The sequence below is a fragment of the Triticum aestivum genome, chromosome 4B (genome assembly GCF_018294505.1).
Source record: "Triticum aestivum cultivar Chinese Spring chromosome 4B, IWGSC CS RefSeq v2.1, whole genome shotgun sequence".
In the NCBI taxonomy this organism is placed as follows: Eukaryota; Viridiplantae; Streptophyta; class Magnoliopsida; order Poales; family Poaceae; genus Triticum; species Triticum aestivum.
In genome coordinates, this window is record NC_057804.1 from 188,229,651 (window position 1) to 188,247,994 (window position 18,344).

The following is an 18,344-nucleotide window of genomic DNA, read 5'->3' on the forward strand; positions in this document are numbered from 1 at the left end:
GGCTGATGGGCATCATTTCCATTCCGTCAGACAAGAAAGATGCAATTATTTGTGTGGATAAGATGTACTAGGACACAGTCATGGCAGAGGCCGCTGAGGCCATAGTTCCCACAAAGGAAAGTGAAGAAAAGAAGAAGGCTAGTAGGGGCACTGGCAAGGAATCCGGGAAGCATGCTTCTTCAGAATGCACCACACCTGTTGATGACATGCCAGAGAGTTCCAACAACAAGAAATCCAAGGCTGCTGCACCCCAAGTTAAGAAGGTCTCGGCAGGGCTAGCTGGCGCTGATGGTACTTTCACTATCAGGGCCACCCTTGACGACAAATAGGAAAGCACGCTCGTTGCCTTCCTGTGGGCGAATATCAATGTGTTTTCCTGGCAACCATCTGATATCCCCGGTGTTCCCAGGGAGGTAATCGAGCACCACCTTGCCGTCTGCCCACATGCCCGACCCGTCAAGCAGAAAGTCCAGAAGCAGGCCTTGGAACCGCAACAATTCATTGTCGAGGAGATCAAGAAACTTGAGGCAGCTGGTTTGGTCAGAGGTTTGTTACATCCAACATGGTTAGCAAACCCAGTGGTTGTGCGCAAGGCTAATGGGAAATGGAGGCTTTGCATAGATTTCACAGAGCTGAACAAGGCATGCTCGAAGGACCCATTCCCCTTCCCACGCATCGACCAGATTGTGGACTCCACCTCCAGGTGTAATTTGCTCCCCTTTCTGGATGCATACTCTGGATATCATCGAATCTTCATGTCCAAGGAAGACGAGGAGAAGACCTCATTCATCGCCCCATGTGGTACATACTGCTTCGTGCGCATGCCTTTTGGGGTTAATGAGTGTTGGATCCACTTTTGCAAGGGAAGTCCCAATTGGTTTTAAACCATAGTTGCAAAGAATCATTGAGGCTTATATGGGTGATATTGTGGTCAAGACCAAGGATAGATAAACCCTCATCCAGGATTTGGAAGAGAGGTTTGCTAAACTGCGCAAGATCAACTTGAAGCTGAACCCAAAGAAGTGTGTATTTGGCGTTTCCTCCGGCAAACTACTTGGCTTCTTTGTATCTCACCGTGGGATCGAGGCCAACCCAGATAAGATCAAGGCCATCGAGAAGATTCAAGCACCCAAGATAGTCAAGGATGTAAGGCGTTTGACAGGATGTGTTGTCGCGCTTAGCAGGTTCATCTCCAAGTCTGCCGAGCACGCCTTGCCGTTCTTTAAGATTATGAAGAAGGCAAGACCCCTAAAGTGGACCCCGGAAGCAGATGTAGCGCTGCAATATTTGAAGGCCTACTTATCCTTTGTGCCTACTTTGCTCGTCCCAAACCACAAGAGCCGTTGCTGCTATACTTGGTGGCAACCAATCAAGTGGTTAGTGCATCCCTAGTGGCACAGCGGGAGGTGGAAGAAATGGATAGTGAGCAAAGCCCGACAAGACTGGATGAGGATCAGGACAAAGAAGAGCACGACAGCAGGGACAACCCCAAGGAAGCGGCAACGAAGAAAGTGGTGTAGCGCCCAGTATATTTCATCAACTCCCTGTTACAGGGGCTAGACAGAGGTACTCTAGTGTGCAGAAGTTGATTTTTGGCCTTGTTATGGCCTCAAGGAAATTGCACCACTACTTCCAAGCCCATGAGATCACGGTTTTCACTCTCTTTCCATTGCAAAGGATACTCCAAAACCCTGAGGCTACCGGTAGGATAGTGGAATGGACATTGGAGTTATCCAGCTTTGCCTGAAGTTTGAGAGCACGTCAACATTTCAGAGCAGAGCATTGGCAGAGTTTATTGCAGAATGGACGCCAACCCCTGATGAAGAAGTGCCAGAAATAGTTATTCCTGGCAAGGAAGTGCCCCAAGAATGGATCGTGTATTTCAATGGTGCCTTCTCCCTACAAGGTGCAAGAGTTGGCGTGCTTCTCATTTCTCCCACGGGAGAGCACTTGAGGTGCATCGTCCAGATGCATTTTCCCTGGGAGGAGGCGACTAACAATACAACAAAGTATGAAGGGCTCCTTGTCGGGCTCAGAATTGCCACAGAATTGGGGATCAAGAAGCTGATCATTCGAGGAGATTCAAAAATTATGGTGAGACAAGTCAACAAGGATTACCAAAGTCCATCGATGGAGGCATACGTCGAGGAAGTGAGAAGTTTGGAGGAGCGCTTTGATGGATTGCAAACAGAGCATGTACCCCGTGCGGAAAACAACATTGTTGATCATCTATCAAAGTGCGCTGCACAAAAGCTTCGTGTGGAACCAGGAACTTTTGTTCTCCATCTGACTCATCCCTCTGTATCCAGAGCAACAATGTCCCAGAAAAGAAGGAAGTTGGACTCCGGTAAGCCTCTCCCTTTAGAACCCCTCGGGGCTCCCGGCAAGGACCCTACTGGAAACAACTCCTCTTCGATTTCCCAGCTGCACCCTCCTGCCGGGCCACATGCCTCCATGGTTGAGGTAAGAGCTCTCTCTAATGAGGAGGTGCTGCTAGTCCTCATTGCCGAGCCCCAGGCTCCAACTTGGGCAAGGCACATAGTCCATTTCTTCCAAACCAGAGAACTCCCCGAAGGGCAAGAAGAAGCGGAAAGAGTAGCTCGGAGGGCCAGTATGTACCATTTTGTCGATGACACACTATACAGAAGAAGGCCCAATGGTGTGAAATTGAAGTGTATTTGCCAGGAAGAAGGAATGGAACTGCTAGCGGAAATACACAAAGGCATGTGCAGCTACCACATTGGATCAAGGGCTTTGGTTGGGAAAGCATTCCGGCAAGGATTCTATTGGCCCACAACTGTCGTGGCGGGCGCATGGCAGATGCCAAGGGATGGCTAAAGAGAGGAGGAGGCTCGAGGGCACTGGTGGGCTCCAGAGGCAAGGTTGGTATGAGCGGGCGCGGGACGCTAGACATACCCAGGTTCAGGGCTCTCCGGAGAGATAACACCCCTAGTCCTGCCGAGTGTACTTTGATGCTTGATAGTACAATGTTGCTCCTGGAGCTGTATGGGGGAGGAAGGAAGCTGGCCAAGGCTTGGGCTGCTCCTTCTCTCTAGTGTTGCTGTCTCGGTGGCTAGTTCTGCGCTTACTGGCTTTTTCTCTACTCCCTGCACACGTGAGGGCTCCTGGGGGGTTTTATAGACCAACCCCCAGGGGTATAATGGTAATGTTACAAGTCGGTGGGTCCGGGTTGTCGGCGTCCAGGGACCTGGGCTGGGACCCGCTGAGGGCCTGTGGTTCCCGGGGTTCCCCTAGGTGTGGGCCCCGCGTGCCTAGGGGGACTGTGCGCTGTCTTGTCGATCGTCAGGGCGTGGCCGAGTCGAGTCGTGTGCAGTGGCTCTCCGTCAGGTCGCCGCTTCCTGTCGTCAGTGGTGAGGGCGGGGGCACTGTAGCCACGCCAGCCCTGGTCAGTGGGTAGGTGAGGGGCACTGTTGCCACACTCCGCCTGACCAGAGACATAGGCGGGGCACTATTGCCTTGGTCATTGATGATTGAAGACTCGTCCCATCGTACGACCGTACGACCTGAATGGGACGGGAGCTGACTCGTGGCTGGATTGCGGAGCATGCCACGGGTGGAGCTGGCTTGTCGAGGAAGCTTTGGTTGTGCCGGGTTCGGCTATCTTGCGCTAGTTGTCGAGGCCGAGTCAACGCGTCTTGCTGGGTCGGAGAGCTCGGCCGGGTTGCGGGGCTTGGCCAGGTCGAGCGACCCGGCCAAGCACATGCCGGCTTGAGGGGCGATGCCGGCCCCGTTGTTTTTGAAAAGGATCCGGGTTCCGTTGCCTACCCCGGGTTCATCCCCCCGAAAGTAGTCCCCGAAGCTGTGAAGGTCCGCTGTCTTCGGATGAGTGGGCCTTTGCAGTTTCCCCCTTAAGCAAGGCGGATTCTACGAGCGCCGGGTCCGGCAACACCCACTGTGTGCCGATTTTCTCTGAAATCGGATCGCGACATCCCGACCATGGCGGGAACCGAGGAGTCCATCGAATCTTGGGGCAATCCTTCGGGCTTCGCGCGGGCGCCACGTGGTGCCCGGAAGTTGGGGGGGCCTGACAGGCCACGTGCGTGACGGGACTGGGCGATAGGCTGGGGCCGGCCGCCGCGCGCCCTTGGCCCACGCGCGCGGATTTATTGCGGCGTCCGGGTGCCAGTTGCTCTTCCTCGGGCAGTTATTGCATGTGTACGTGCACACTTATTGTGGAGTAGTAGAACGGGCGCGTGCAGACGATCCCACTCCCCCACGTTCAAACCGAGGGTTATAAATCGGGGGGCAGGGGCCGGCGGACATCATTCTTGCACGCGCCCACCTGCCCCTTTGCTCTTGCTCTGCTCTTTGCAACCGACGCACTATGGCGCCCGCTGCCCCGAGCAGAACTTCTCCGTCATCCATCTTCTTTCTCCTTCTTTCGATCATGGCATTGCCGTCGGGCTCTTGGATGGGTTCGAATGTCACCACCGAGGACATCGCCCATCTTCGGGCGTCGTGGCGCCTGCCGCGGGAGACAGATGTCGTCGTCCGTCTGCCGCACGGCGAGCAGAGGCCACAACCCGAGGAGTTGGAGCGCGTGGTCTTCCTCACGCACTTCGAGCACGGATTTGGGCTGCCGGCGAGCACCTTATTCCGCATGTTCCTGGAGTTCTTCGGGCTCCAGCCGCATCATCTTGGCGCCGGCGCCATCATCCAGCTCTCCGACTTCGTCACACTTTGCGAGGGGTACATGGGGGTCGAGCCCACGATCGACCTCTGGGCGCGCTTCTTCTCCCTGAAGCAGCAGGGCCCGTCAGCCGGAGAGTTCGTCGACTGCGGTGCCGGCGTCATCTCAAAGCGGTCGGGGTCGGACTTCCCCAAGATCCAGCTGGAGGATTCTGCCAAGAAATGGCAGAACTCCTTCTTCTACGTCGGCAACTTGGGTGTGGACCGCATCAATCTTCCGGCCTTCGCCATCGAGCCGCCGTGAGCGAAGATAAACTGGGGCTACTCGCCCAGGCGCCCGTCGCAGGATTCTCAATCTCTGCGAGCGGGTGACGGTGATGAGGATGCGGGAGGGGCTCACTGGCAACGACCTCATCGCCGCGTTCATCATACGTCGGGTCCTCCCACTACAGAGGCGCTCCTGCCTCATTGGCGAGATGGTCCGCCTTCAAGACCCCAACCGCATGGGGTCGACGCGGCTGACAGCGGAGTAGATCGTGTGCCACGTGAACGACATCTCCAAGGCCAACCTTGGGGAGGACTGGCGGTTCGGCAAGGTGCCGTACAACGAGTCGAACCCGGCGCCATAGGTGAGTGTCTGGTCACCTTAATTTGCTGCTGCGCACTTTCTCGTTCGTCCTGACGCGACGCGGGAGGTGCTTATGAACGCGATCCGGCATCCTTACGCTCGGGCTCCATCGCAGGTGGCGCCGGTGGTGCCAGAGGAGCCCGCGGCCCACGGCGGGGAGGAGGAGGCCGAGGCCGACGCCGGTGCTGGGCGTCGTGCGGGTAAGTCTTGTATTTTTCTTCATGTATCTTGAGTTGCTGACCGCGGCATGGTACGGGCGATGCTGACGCTGGTTGTTGGTGTAGTGGCGTTGGGCGGGGGAGGCGGCGACGCGGGCGGAGCCGGGTCTTCACGTGGGGCGGCGCCTAGCCCCCCCGCACGGGAAGGATAGCGTCGCGCCACGGCCCTGGGCCCCGAAGCGCATAGCGGACCCGACCGGGGCTGGGAGGCCGGCCAAGAGGAAGCGCGGCGCCGGGCATGGGAGGCCAACCCCGGTCCTGGTCTTGTCGGGGTAAGCCTCATCTCCCGTACACATCCGGATTGTCGAGCTAGCCTTGTTTCTTTTTGCTCAGTCTGTCTTCTTCTTCAGGTCGCTAATCGCGCTGGCAAGGGCGGCGGCGGGGGTCGCGGCCGCCGAAGGGACCGCGTTCCGCAGGAGCCGATCCAACCTCGTCGACCAGGTCGAGGCGGAGGGACGGGCCGACTCGGACCTTGGTCTGGACCTGAACGACGCCGAGGGCTTGGCCTGGCGGGACAAGAACAGGGCCGAGGCGGAGCTGGAGGCGGCGTCGGTCGGGGCTTGGACCGACGCGGCGGCGGCATGGGTGCGAGCCAGCGCGGAGCCAGCCTGGCGCAAGATGCCAGATGGCAGGGTGGTGGCGGCGACGGTCTTCGAGCCATCGTTGGTGGGGATCGCGGCCGGGAAGGCCGGGCTGAGGCGGTCATCCTCGACCGGGAGGTCGTGGAGGTGGAGGATGATACCCCGCCGCGGGTCGACGTTGTCGAGCGAGCGGGGGCTGATGGCGGTGGAGGCGGCGCCGTCTTGGAGGAGGCGCTGCGGGCGGTGGCGCTTGAGGCTCCGCCGGTGTTGGAGGAGGCACCACGGGTGGGCCGATGGTGGAGGCCACCCGGACAGCTGGGCCGGTGGTGGCGCAGTAGGCCGTCCCAGCGTCCGGACCGGAGGAAGCGACGCATGGCGTTCTAGCGTCCGGGTCGTCGACGGCGTCGGAGAGGGCGTCAGAGGAGGTGCTGGCCACGTCGGGAGCGGCCAGCGGGGAGCACGCCTTGGTGCCCTGACAGGGAGGACGCCGGGCCTCCGCGCCGCAGCCGGCGCGGAGTGGGGGCGCCGTGGTCTTCGGGCCTCAGACCCAGGAGAGGCGCGATGGACGCCGTCAGCTGCCGCCTGTGCGGCCGGCCGGACCGGCTCGAGGCCTTTGCCTAGGTCGAGGTGGAGCGGACGCGTGACCTGGAGCACGCTGTTCTGGTAAGCCTTTTCTTTTTCGCAATTTCTTCTTTGTGGGGGCGCGCCAGTGCACCCTCTGGGTGTAGCCCCCGAGGTTCGGGCCAACTACATAGTAGTTGGGTCGAATCTTTAGAGCGTTGTCCTTGTTCTGATTTCTTCCTTCTTAAGAAACTCGAGGCCTACCGGGTCGGCGCCTTCAACCATCTCCTGGGCAAGTATCGGGAGCTCAAGGAGCAGCTCGCCGCCAAGGAGGAGGAGCTTCGCATCGTCGCAGGTATCTTCGTGCTCTTTTCTAGTGGGGGGGGGGGCGCTAGCGCACCCACTGGGTGTAGCCCCCGAGATTCGGGCCAACTGTGTAACACTTGGGCCAAATCTTAAGTCTTGCTTTCTCATTCACTAAATCCTTCTTTTTTGCAACCGAGGTGCTGTCCTGGCGAACTCGTCTACTTTAGGCTGGTCATCACTATGACCGGCTCGTTGCCGATACCAGCCGTCTTGGCGTCGAGGCGGTGCAGGTGAGGGCGGAGGTGGCCGCGGCCCGGCGGTCTCTTGACGAGGCCAACCAGCTGCATGAGCAGCTGGCAGGTCACAAGAGCCGCCTCGAGGCCGTGGTGGAGCTTCTTAAGGCGGAAGCTGCCAAGGTGGTGGAAGCGCAGCAGGCCCTGGTCGAGGCGGACCAGCAGCGCGGCTAGCTGGCCGATGATAAGGGCCGGCTCCAGGCCGAGGTGGATCGCCTGCGGGGGCAAGTTACCATGGCTGAGGGGGCCCGTCAGGACGAGGCCCGTCATCACGAGGCGGTCGAGAAGGCGGTAGACGACAAGGACGCCGAGCTGAAGGCGACCCTTGCCAAGGAGGCCGATCTGGAGAGGGTGCTCCAGGAGCGTGACCACGCCGTTGAACGGGAGCGGTGTGGTACGTTGCTCAAAGCGCAACACCTAGAAGAGTCCTTCTCCAGTAAGTGCTTTTCTTGTATTTTGCCGGGTCGGGATCCGACCTTTCGTCCTTGTTGTCCTTCTTCTGATATGCTTGGCCTTTTGTGGCAGGAGCCTTCCCGGAGATGCAACGGCTGGCGGAGGAAGCCGTTCGCTTTCAGTGCGACCTGACCGGAGTCGTTGGATCTGGAAGGGACCCGCGGGTGGCGTGGACCTTCCTAAAAATCATCGCCGCCGCTGAGGCCCGCCTACGGGTCTTGGGGACGCAGATGGGGCGGCTGTCCCAGGCCGGCATCGTCATGACGGCAGCCCTTTGGCCGGACTCTATCGAGCCGAGCACCTTCATGCTCCTGGCGCATTGGTTGGAGATGGGGCCGGACCGGCTTCATGAGTGGCGTGTCTCCGCCGCTTGTGCCGGCACTGAGATGGCGCTTCGATTCACGTCGTCTTGGCATCCGGACCTGCAGCTGGACGCGCTGATGGGCCAGCGGGCCGGCTCGGAGCAGCTCTTGCAGGAGCAAGCCGGCCGGATTGCCTCCCGGGCCAGCTACATCGCTAAGTTTGCCTTCCACAACGAGTTTCACCCGGAGCGAACGGAAGACAACAGGGTCGTGGATGGCGACGACTACGGCTTGCTTCTCCATGATCCAGAGGGGAGCTCCGAGGAGATAGGCGTCTACCGCCATGGGGGTGCCGAGGAGGACAACGGTGCCTCACCAGACCCGGAGGCCGCCAGGGGAGAGCCATCGACGTCACGACGCGACGCTGGAGATGCCTGAGACATTCTTAGTAGAATTTGTTAAGTAGCAGGTCCACCCACCCACTGGGTGTTTTAGGGTGTAGTGAACTCGGGCCGCGGGCCTTTTAAATATTTGTGTGTAAATGTCGTGATTGTTTTTGCTTTTGCCTTCCTTTTTTGGACCGATTTCTTGCACTTTTCCTTTCTCAACCCCCCCCCCCCCCCGCGAGTCAGACGGCCGAGGCTCTGGTCTGTGACAAGGAGTTCGGTTCTTCGAGAGGAGCGCGCAGGACTTGGGCCCTTCAAAATGTTGAGCGCGAGCGAAACACCCACTGGGCTGGCTAGCAGCAATCCGGCGAAGCTGGTTGGTGAGCAGCCGGTCGTGCGGCTGTTTATTTTCTGAGCCGTGGGCCGGGTTGATCGACCCGGCAACCTTTGACTTAGTGTATGAGGCGTAAAGGAGCTCTGGCCCGTTGTGCTTGCCAGCCGACAGCCAAAGCTGGATCTGTGGCTTTAGGGCGAAGTGGGGGACCGCGACATCCTAACTGTATCAGGAATCACCAAGTATGGCGGCGGGGTGGCGATCGAGCCGGCCAGCCCCCGAGCCCCCGGGTCGAGCGGGTCGGACCGGTGGCCGGGTTCAATGGCATAGTGATGCAAGAAAGTAGGGACATTATAAATTGGTCGACAAAAGGCAGCCCCCGTGTCTCATTCGCGAACCCCATAGTTTCATGCGTTTACAAAAGGCAACGATACATACACTCGTGCGGCTAACTGTAAAATGGGCAGAGGAGTTCCACGTTCCACAGCCGAGTCGTTTCTTCACCGGCGGTGTCTTTCTTGTGCTTCTTTGACTTGCGTGCGTCGATGAGGTAGTAAGTGTTGCGATCGCGCAAGGCCCTGCTCACTATGAATGGGCCCTCCCATGGAGGGGACAACTTGTGCTGGCCTGCTAGCTCTTGGATGAGTCGGAGGACGAGGTCGCCCTTGCGGAATGCGAGGGGCTTAATCTTCTTGTTGTGGTAGTGCCTCAGGCCTTGCCGATAGATGGCCGAACGGCTGAGCGCCAGGAGGCGTGCTTCTTCAAGCAGATCGACACCATCTTCGCGGGCTTCTCTAGCTTCGGCTTCGGTGTACATAGCGACGCGCGGCGAGTCGAACTCCACGTCGGTTGGGATGATGGCTTCGGCTCCATGGACGAGGAAGAACGGGGTGAACTCGGTCGACTGATTCGGCATGGTGCGGAGACTCCAGAGAACGGCCGGCAACTAGTCAAGCCAGCTGCCGGGTGAGCTTATGAGTGGCTCGACGAGTCGTGGCTTTACGTCGGACAAGATGAGTCCGTTGGCCCGCTTGACCTGCCCGTTGGACTGCGGATGTGCAATGGAGGCCAGGTCGAGGCGGATGCCGGAGACGGAGCAGTATTGCTCGAGTGCGCCCTTGGCGAAGTTGGTGCCGTTTGAAAGTGCAACTATCCCTAGGTGGTTTTGGTAATTCGTAACAACATATAGCTCATTGAGCTAACATCATTCCAAGATGAACATTTGAGGAAAAGCTCAATGAATGGCATGGCATGGATGAGAAAAGTGGATCCCTCAAAATGCTAAGGATAAAAGGATTGGCTCAAGCTCAAAAGCTCAAGACTCTACATTTTATATTTTAGTGATCCAAGATCACATTGAGTCTATAGGAAAAGCCAATACTATCAAGGAGGGATGAGGTGTTGCTTAATGAGTTTCTTGCTCCACAGTGCTTAGTGATATGCTTCAAAACCCTCAACTACTTTCTCACATCCACATATGACCTAAACCAAAAGTCAAACTCGGCCCTACCGATTCTTTCTACCCGGCGCCACCGAGTTCAGATGTCATAGCCACTGCCACAAACCCTAGGCAAATCGGTCTCACCGATAGGGATCTCGGTCTCACCGAGATGGGATTGTAATCTCTCTGTTTCCCTTCGTAACGTTTCGGTACCACCGAGATGAGCGATCGGTCCCACCGAGATTGCAATGTAAACTCCCTGTTTCCTTTTCGTAACATTTCGGTCCCACCGAAATGAGCGAATCGGTCCCACCGAGTTTACCTGACCAACTCTCTGGTTAGCTTATTACCAAAATCGGTCTCACCGAGTTTGTGTAATCAGTCTCACCGAGATTACGTTATGCCCTAACCCTAACCATATCGGTCCTACCGAGTTGCATGTCGGTCCCACCGAAAATCCTAACGGTCACTAGATTTGCTGAATCGGTCCGACCGAGTTTACCAATTCGGTCCCACCGAGTTTGGCAAGTTGTGTGTAATGGTTAGATTTTGTGTGGAGGCTATATATACCCCTCCACCTCCTCTTCATTCGTGGAGAGAGCCATCAGAACAAACCTACACTTCCAACTTGCTGTTTCTGAGAGAGAACCACCTACTCATGTGTTGAGGCCAAGATATTCCATTCCTACCATATGAATCTTGATCTCTAGCCTTCCCCAAGTTGCTTTCCACTCAAATCTTCTTTCCACCAAATCCAAATCCTGTGAGAGAGAGTTGAGTGTTGGGGAGACTATCATTTGAAGCACAAGAGCAAGGAGTTCATCATCAACACACCATTTGTTACTTCTTGGAGAGTGGTGTCTCCTAGATTGGCTAGGTGTCACTTGGGAGCCTCCGACAAGATTGTGGAGTTGAACCAAGGAGTTTGTAAGGGCAAGGAGATCGCCTACTTCGTGAAGATCTACCGCTAGTGAGGCAAGTCCTTCGTGGGTGACGACCATGGTGGGATAGACAAGGTTGCTTCTTCATGGACCCTTCGTGGGTGGAGCCCTCCGTGGACTCGCGCAACCATTACCCTTCGTGGGTTGAAGTCTCCATCAACGTGGATGTACGATAGCACCACCTATCGAAACCACGACAAAAACATCCGTGTCTCCAATTGCGTTTGAATTCTCCAAACCCTTCCCTTTTCATTCTTGCAAGTTGCATGCTTTACTTTCCGCTGCTCATATACTCTTTGCATGCTTGCTTGAATTGTGTTAAGATTTCTTGACTTGTGCTAAGATAGCTAAAATCTGCCAAAGACTAAAATTGGCAAAAGGATAAGTTTTTATTTGGTCAAGTAGTCTAATCACCCCCCCTCTAGACATACTTTCGATCCTACAAGTGGTATCATAGCTTTGGTCTCCATTTGCTTTGATTTCCATAGCTTTTGGTGGTCATAGCCTTGGTTTCACAACCTAGGAGAGTATGGCGTCTAGCGAGGGAAATTATCACCGTAGAGGTCCTTACTTTGATGGTACTAATTTTGCTAGTTGGAAGCATAAGATGAAAATGCATATTCTTGGACATAACCCCGCCATTTGGGCTATTGTGTGTATTGGCTTGCAAGGTGAATTCTTTGATGGGAGAGAACCGAACCGTGAAGCTAGCGCAGAAGAGTTGAAGATGCTGCAATACAACGCTCAAGCTTGTGATATCCTCTTCAACAGAATGTGCCCCGAAGAATTCAACAAAATCAGCCGTCTTGAGAATGCAAAGGAAATTTGGGATACTTTGATTGATATGCATGAAGGTACCGACTCCGTCAAGGAATCCAAGTTGGATGTGCTCCAAAGTCAACTTGACAAGTTCAAAATGAAGGATGGTGAAGGTGTCGCTGAAATGTACTATAGGCTTGCTCTTATCACAAATGAGATTGTCGGCTTAGGAAGTGAAGAGATGACCGACAAATTCATCATCAAGAAGATCCTAAGAGCTTTGGACGGAAAATATGATACCGTGTGCACATTGATCCAAATGATGCCCAATCACAAAGATCTCAAGCCAACGGAAGTCATTGGAAGAATTGTTTCTCATGAGATGTCACTCAAGGATAAGGAAGAACTTCACAACAAGTCAAGTGGTGCTTACAAAGCCTCATGTGAATCCCCTACATCATCAAGTGAGAAACAAACCTTCAATGAAGAATTGAGCTTAATGGTGAAGAACTTCAACAAGTTCTACAAGAATAGAAGCAAAGAGAGAAGCTCCAAGTCAAGGTCCTACAATGACAAAAGATCTTCTAGTCGAGAGCGCAACTGCTACAATTGTGGGAGACCCGGACACTATTCCAATGAGTGTACGACACCCCACGAAAGAAGAGAATAATCACCCAAGAGGAGAAGTAGAAGAGAAGAATCACCACCAAGAGAGAGGAGGAGTAGAGATGATCGTTATGAACGAAGAACATCCCGGAGAAGCAAGGATTCGGAAAGGAAGGACAAGTCATCAAGGAGTTACACAAAACAAAGACATCAAGCTCATGTTGGTGAATGGGTATCCAGCTCCGACTCCGACAATCACTCCGAGAGAATCTATCACTCCGACTCCGAATATACTCAAGATGAAGGTGTTGCCGGTCTAGCACTTGTGTCAACCAACTCCTTCGACATATCTGATTCACCAAATGAAGGACTTGGAAGATGCTTCATGGCTAAAGGCCCAAAGGTAACACAACCCGAGTATGTTGATTTCAATAGTGATGAAGATGACTTGTTAGGTGATGATGATTTACTTGTTGACAACTCTAGTGATGAATACTATGATGAAACGTCAATTAATCATGCTAATCAAGATAAAACGAATGACAATGATAATGAGAAGATTGAGCTTCTAACTAAAGAACTAAACACTCTTAAGTTAGCTCATGAAACTATCTTAGAAGATCATAGAGAACTTTTAAGGACTCATGAGAATTTACGCTTTGAAAAGCTCAACCTTGAGCAAGAGCATGAGTTCTTAAAGGCAAACAATGATGATCTCCGTAAGAAAAGTTCTTCTTACATTGCCAAGCGTTTACTCTTATCTACTTACATGCCTGAAGTGAAGTCCATTAACAAGAACAAGAAGGATTCTTCCTCTAGTAGTAACAATAATCATGCTAAATCCAATGTTGTTGCTTCTAGTAGTTCTCTTGATTCCACTAATGATTCTCTTAGCCAAGTTACACTTGAGCAAGAAAATAGCTTATTGAAGGGAATTATAGAGAAAGGTGTCTACAAGAGCCTTGCCGGGAGTAAGCAATTTTAGGAAATTGTACGCAAGCAAGGAAGGCACCGGAAGAACCAAGGTGTTGGTTTTGAACAAAAGTTCAATGCCAATGGAGTTGAGTGGGAAGAAGATCAATGCCCCAAGAAGAAGTTTGTTCCTCAACAAGAGAAGTATGATCCTACTTCCTTCAAGGGGACACAAACTCAAGATGATCTTCCACCACAAGACCACAAGCAAAAAGGCAAGGATAAGCTTCAAGAGGAGATTGATGCATTTGAAGAAGCTCCTAAGGCCTTGGTCAAGTGGGTTCCCAAGACTACATCAAGCTCTACTTCATCAAGTACAACTACAACTCCAAGGATTCCCATCAAGATGATGTGGATCCCGAAGAAGAAGAACTAGAGAGTTCTTGAGGGTGACTCCGCCAACATATTTCACTCATATCATTTTGGCAAGAACAAGTGCAAACAACTTCCACATCCTACACTAGTTCAAGGAAGTCACAAACCCTCTTGTTGGTAATACAACGGACAAGGTAACCTAATGCTTTCATGGACATCATCTCGTGTGTACATCATTCTATGTCTATGGATATCCTTGCTTGTTCCTTGTGGGACTAACCTGTGTAGGTATTGAAAGTGCAACTCACTCCAAAGGATTGCTCCAAATGATCTACATCAACATTGAGCATCCAGATCTTCAATACCTACATGAAGTCATGATCGACAAAACCCAAGGTTAGTACATCCCTCTAAGGGGGGATCTCACTTCTAGGGGGAGCTTAACTCTAAGAATTGAGTCAAAGCAACTCTAATGGTGTGAACACATCAATGCATTATGTAAAAGTGGTAACCCCACTTGAGCTTAAACGATGAGTATGACCTATGATCAAATGTTCTCATTTGACTCCTAAGTCAATATACTCATATATAGATGACCTAGTCATTGCCAATTGTTTGATAGATGCTAGAATTGGTATTGCATGCTTTGCCACATATTTCATTTGCCATTTTATTGTGTGAGCATGTTGGTTGCATATTTCACTCATTCGAGGACATCCACTTGTTGCTTTGATTGATTGGTTTATTTTTTGTTTTGCCAAGTGGATGGACAAGAATGCCTAAGAACCTTCTATAGCTATCTATGCTTTTCTTGTCTCAAACTCTATTCATGCTACATCACAAAATTTGATCAAGTTAGATTCGAACCACTCTGTGTGAGGAGCACTCGGAGTCCCTGATTCGTCATAGACTTAAACTTCCAAAACTTCTTTGTGTGTTTCGGTCTGACCGATTCTTCCATTCGGTCATACCGAGATCACTAAGTCGATCTAAGTTTTCAATCTTAGTGCAACCGATTTGAACTTTTCGGTCACACCGAGTTGTTGTAAGTGTCAACAGTTATGCATCTCGGTGCCACCGAGTTGTTCCACTCGGTCACACCGACAGGGTCGGGCTATATATACCCATGGGCAAAAATTTGGAAACTTTCTCCGGACTCTTTCGCCCGCGCATAGCTCGCTCTGCCTCCAGGGTCTCCGGATCGTCCTCCTCGTCGCCAGCCGCCTCCAGTCGCTGGTCTCCACCGCCGTCAACGGAAATCATCCCCGCCGTTGCCGCCGTAGCAAGTTCATCACCGAGCTAGGGTATGGACTCGATCACAGTGCTATCCCCGTCCGATTCCTAGCACATTGTGTTCATCATGAATCTTGCCACGATTGAAACTATTCTATCCAGTCAAAACACTCCATAGATTAGAGGTGAATTGAAAATTTAGGGTTAGGTTTCCGCCGAAACCATCTCGGACCCACCGGCTAGTTGTAGAACTCGGCTCCATCGATTTGGCTAAGGCCATTGCACAAGTGATTCTCGGTCTGACCGAGAATTGCAAATCGGTGTGACCGAGTTCAGGACTTTGTGAAACCCTAGCAGTCTCGGTGTGACCGAACTGTGACTCGGTCTGACCGAGTTTAGTAGTTTAGGTTCCAAAAGCTGCTTCGGTATCACTAGTTTGCAAATCGGTTGATCCGAAATGCTTTCTGTGGAAAACTAAAACTAAGTTTTTGAATCATTCTTTTGCAAAAACCTCTATATCTTGTGATGCTCATCCACTCTATCTCATCTATATCTATTCACAGGGTCTGCAGTCAGTGTTTGCAACATGTCTGATCAAAGTGACAGCCAGAATAGGGAAGAGGAGCAAATTCAGATGAGTGAGGGCACTAGTCCCTCTAGCACCTCTGATGATGGTAGCAGGAGCACCCCAAGCAACTTGCCCAAAGCTGCCACCAGGGCCAGAAAGAAGAAAACCTCAGAATCTGAGGATGAAGACTATGTGGCAGTTGAGGATGAGGCCACTTCCAAGAAGAAAGTGCTCAAAAAGGAGTATGGCTCAGCTGCATCCACTAAGCCAGGAGTGCAGAAGAAGGCACCTGCAAGAAGGATTCCCACTTCCAAACCCAGGAAGGTTGCCACTAGAGAAACCATGAAGTTTACTATTGAGTTAGAAGATGAAGCTGCTGGTCAAGACAAAAACAAAAAGAGAGTCAGAACCACTACTGCCAAAGTTCTTGCCAATCCCTCTATGAGGAGAGACTCTGAGGAAGAAGAAGAAGAGGTTGCTGCACTAGCACACAAGGCTCAAAAGCTTATGGGTGATGCTATTAGGTCAGGGGCCGCATCATCAAAGCCCAAAGAAGCACCCAAAGCTGCCTCCAAGCCCAAGATTGCACCAAAGAGGAATACCAGAAACATATCTGCCGTTGAGAAGAACAAGGCCCCAGTGCCTAAGACTATTGCTGAAGAGGAAGATGATGAAGAGCATGTCTTGAGAAAGTTGAAGCCAAATATTCCAGATCATAATGATGCTCATCCTGTGGCTGAGAACATGAAGCTGAGAAAGGATGTAGGGCTCAGACAGTGGAGGTTGTCTGATCCTTATGCAATCAGGAGAAGGATTGCTGTTGACTACAGGTTCCATACTAAGGAACAACAGGATTTCTATGAGACAGTGTTGTTGGACAAGAAGCGTATGGTGTGTGACATGAGGTGGGTGGACTGGACCTACATGAAGGAAAATGAGGAACACTATCCTGGTGTGTATGACAGTTTCAGTGCTTGTGGAGTTGCAGATTTTGTTGGGCAGAAGCTCACAAAGTGGAATGATGAGCTCATAATGTAATTCTACTCCACAACACACTTCTATCCAGATGGCAGGATAGTATGAATGTCTGAAGGTACAAGGTACCAATCAACAATTGAAGAATGGGCAAATCTGATCAATGCACCTAAGGAGAAAGAAGATGACTTGGATGTCTATGCCAAGAAGAAGATGGATCACAACACTATGGCACATATGTACAAGGAGATCCCAAATGCTGCAGTTGAGACACATAAGTTTGGATCAGTACATTACCTTCTGTCAGGACTGCCAACCATCAACTGGATCCACAGGCATACTCTCTTGCCCAAGTCAGGTCACCACAACATGATCAGAGGCCATGTAATAAACTTGCTACACTTATTTGATGTGCCACAGAAGTTCAAGGTCATGAGCCTCATAGTTGAGACTATCAAGAGGACATCAGCTGACCAGAAGAGAAGTTGTGGGTACGCCCACAGATCCAGGAGCTGATTAACTCCAAGATGGACACATGCACATACTTGTGGAGGCTATATATACCCCTCCACCTCCTCTTCATTTGTGGAGAGAGCCATCAGAACAACCCTACACTTCCAACTTGCTGTTTTTGAGAGAGAACCACCTACTCATGTGTTGAGGCCAAGATATTCCATTCCTACCATATGAATCTTGATCTCTAGCCTTCCCCAAGTTGCTTTCCACTCAAATCTTCTTTCCACCAAATCCAAATCCTGTGAGAGAGAGTTGAGTGTTGGGGAGACTATCATTTGAAGCACAAGAGCAAGGAGTTCATCATCAACACACCATTTGTTACTTCTTGGAGAGTGGTGTCTCCTAGATTGGCTAGGTGTCACTTGGGAGCCTCCGACAAGATTGTGGAGTTGAACCAAGGAGTTTGTAAGGGCAAGGAGATCGCATACTTCGTGAAGATCTACCGCTAGTGAGGCAAGTCCTTCATGGGCGACGGCCATGGTGGGATAGACAAGGTGCTTCTTCGTGGACCCTTCGTGGGTGGAGCCCTCCGTGGACTCGCGCAACTGTTACCCTTCGTGGGTTGAAGTCTCCATCAACGTGGATGTACGATAGAACCACCTATCGGAACCACGACAAAAACATCCGTGTCTCCAATTGCGTTTGAATTCTCCAAACCCTTCCCTTTACATTCTTGCAAGTTGCATGCTTTACTTTCTGCTGCTCATATACTCTTTGCATGCTTGCTTGAATTGTGTTAAGATTGCTTGACTTGTGCTAAGATAGCTAAAATCTGCCAAAGACTAAAATTGGGAAAATGATAAGTTTTTATTTGGTCAAGTAGTCTAATCACCCCCCCTCTAGACATACTTTCGATCCTACACCGTTGTTCGTGATGATGCTGTTCGGCATGCCGTAGCGCACCGCTATGTCCTTGATGAACCGAACGGCTATTGGCCTGTCCAGTTTCTTGATTTTCCGTGCCTCAATCCACTTGGTGAACTTGTCCACTGCCACCAGCAGGTGCGTCATGCCGCCTCGAGCTGTTTTGAAGGGTCCCACCATGTCGAGTCCCCAGACCGCGAAGGGCCAGGCGATCGGAATGGTGCAGAGTGCTGATGCCGGTTGGTGGATGCCTTTGCTGAAGCGCTAGCACCCCTCACACTTGAGAATGAGCGACTCGACATCTTGGAGGGCCGTGAGCCAGTACAAACCGTGGCGGAACGCCTTGGCCACCAGGGATCGCGATGCGGCATGGTGCTCGCATTCGCCCTGGTGTATGTCGAGGAGGATGACGATGCCCTGTTCTTGCTTGACGCAGCGCTAG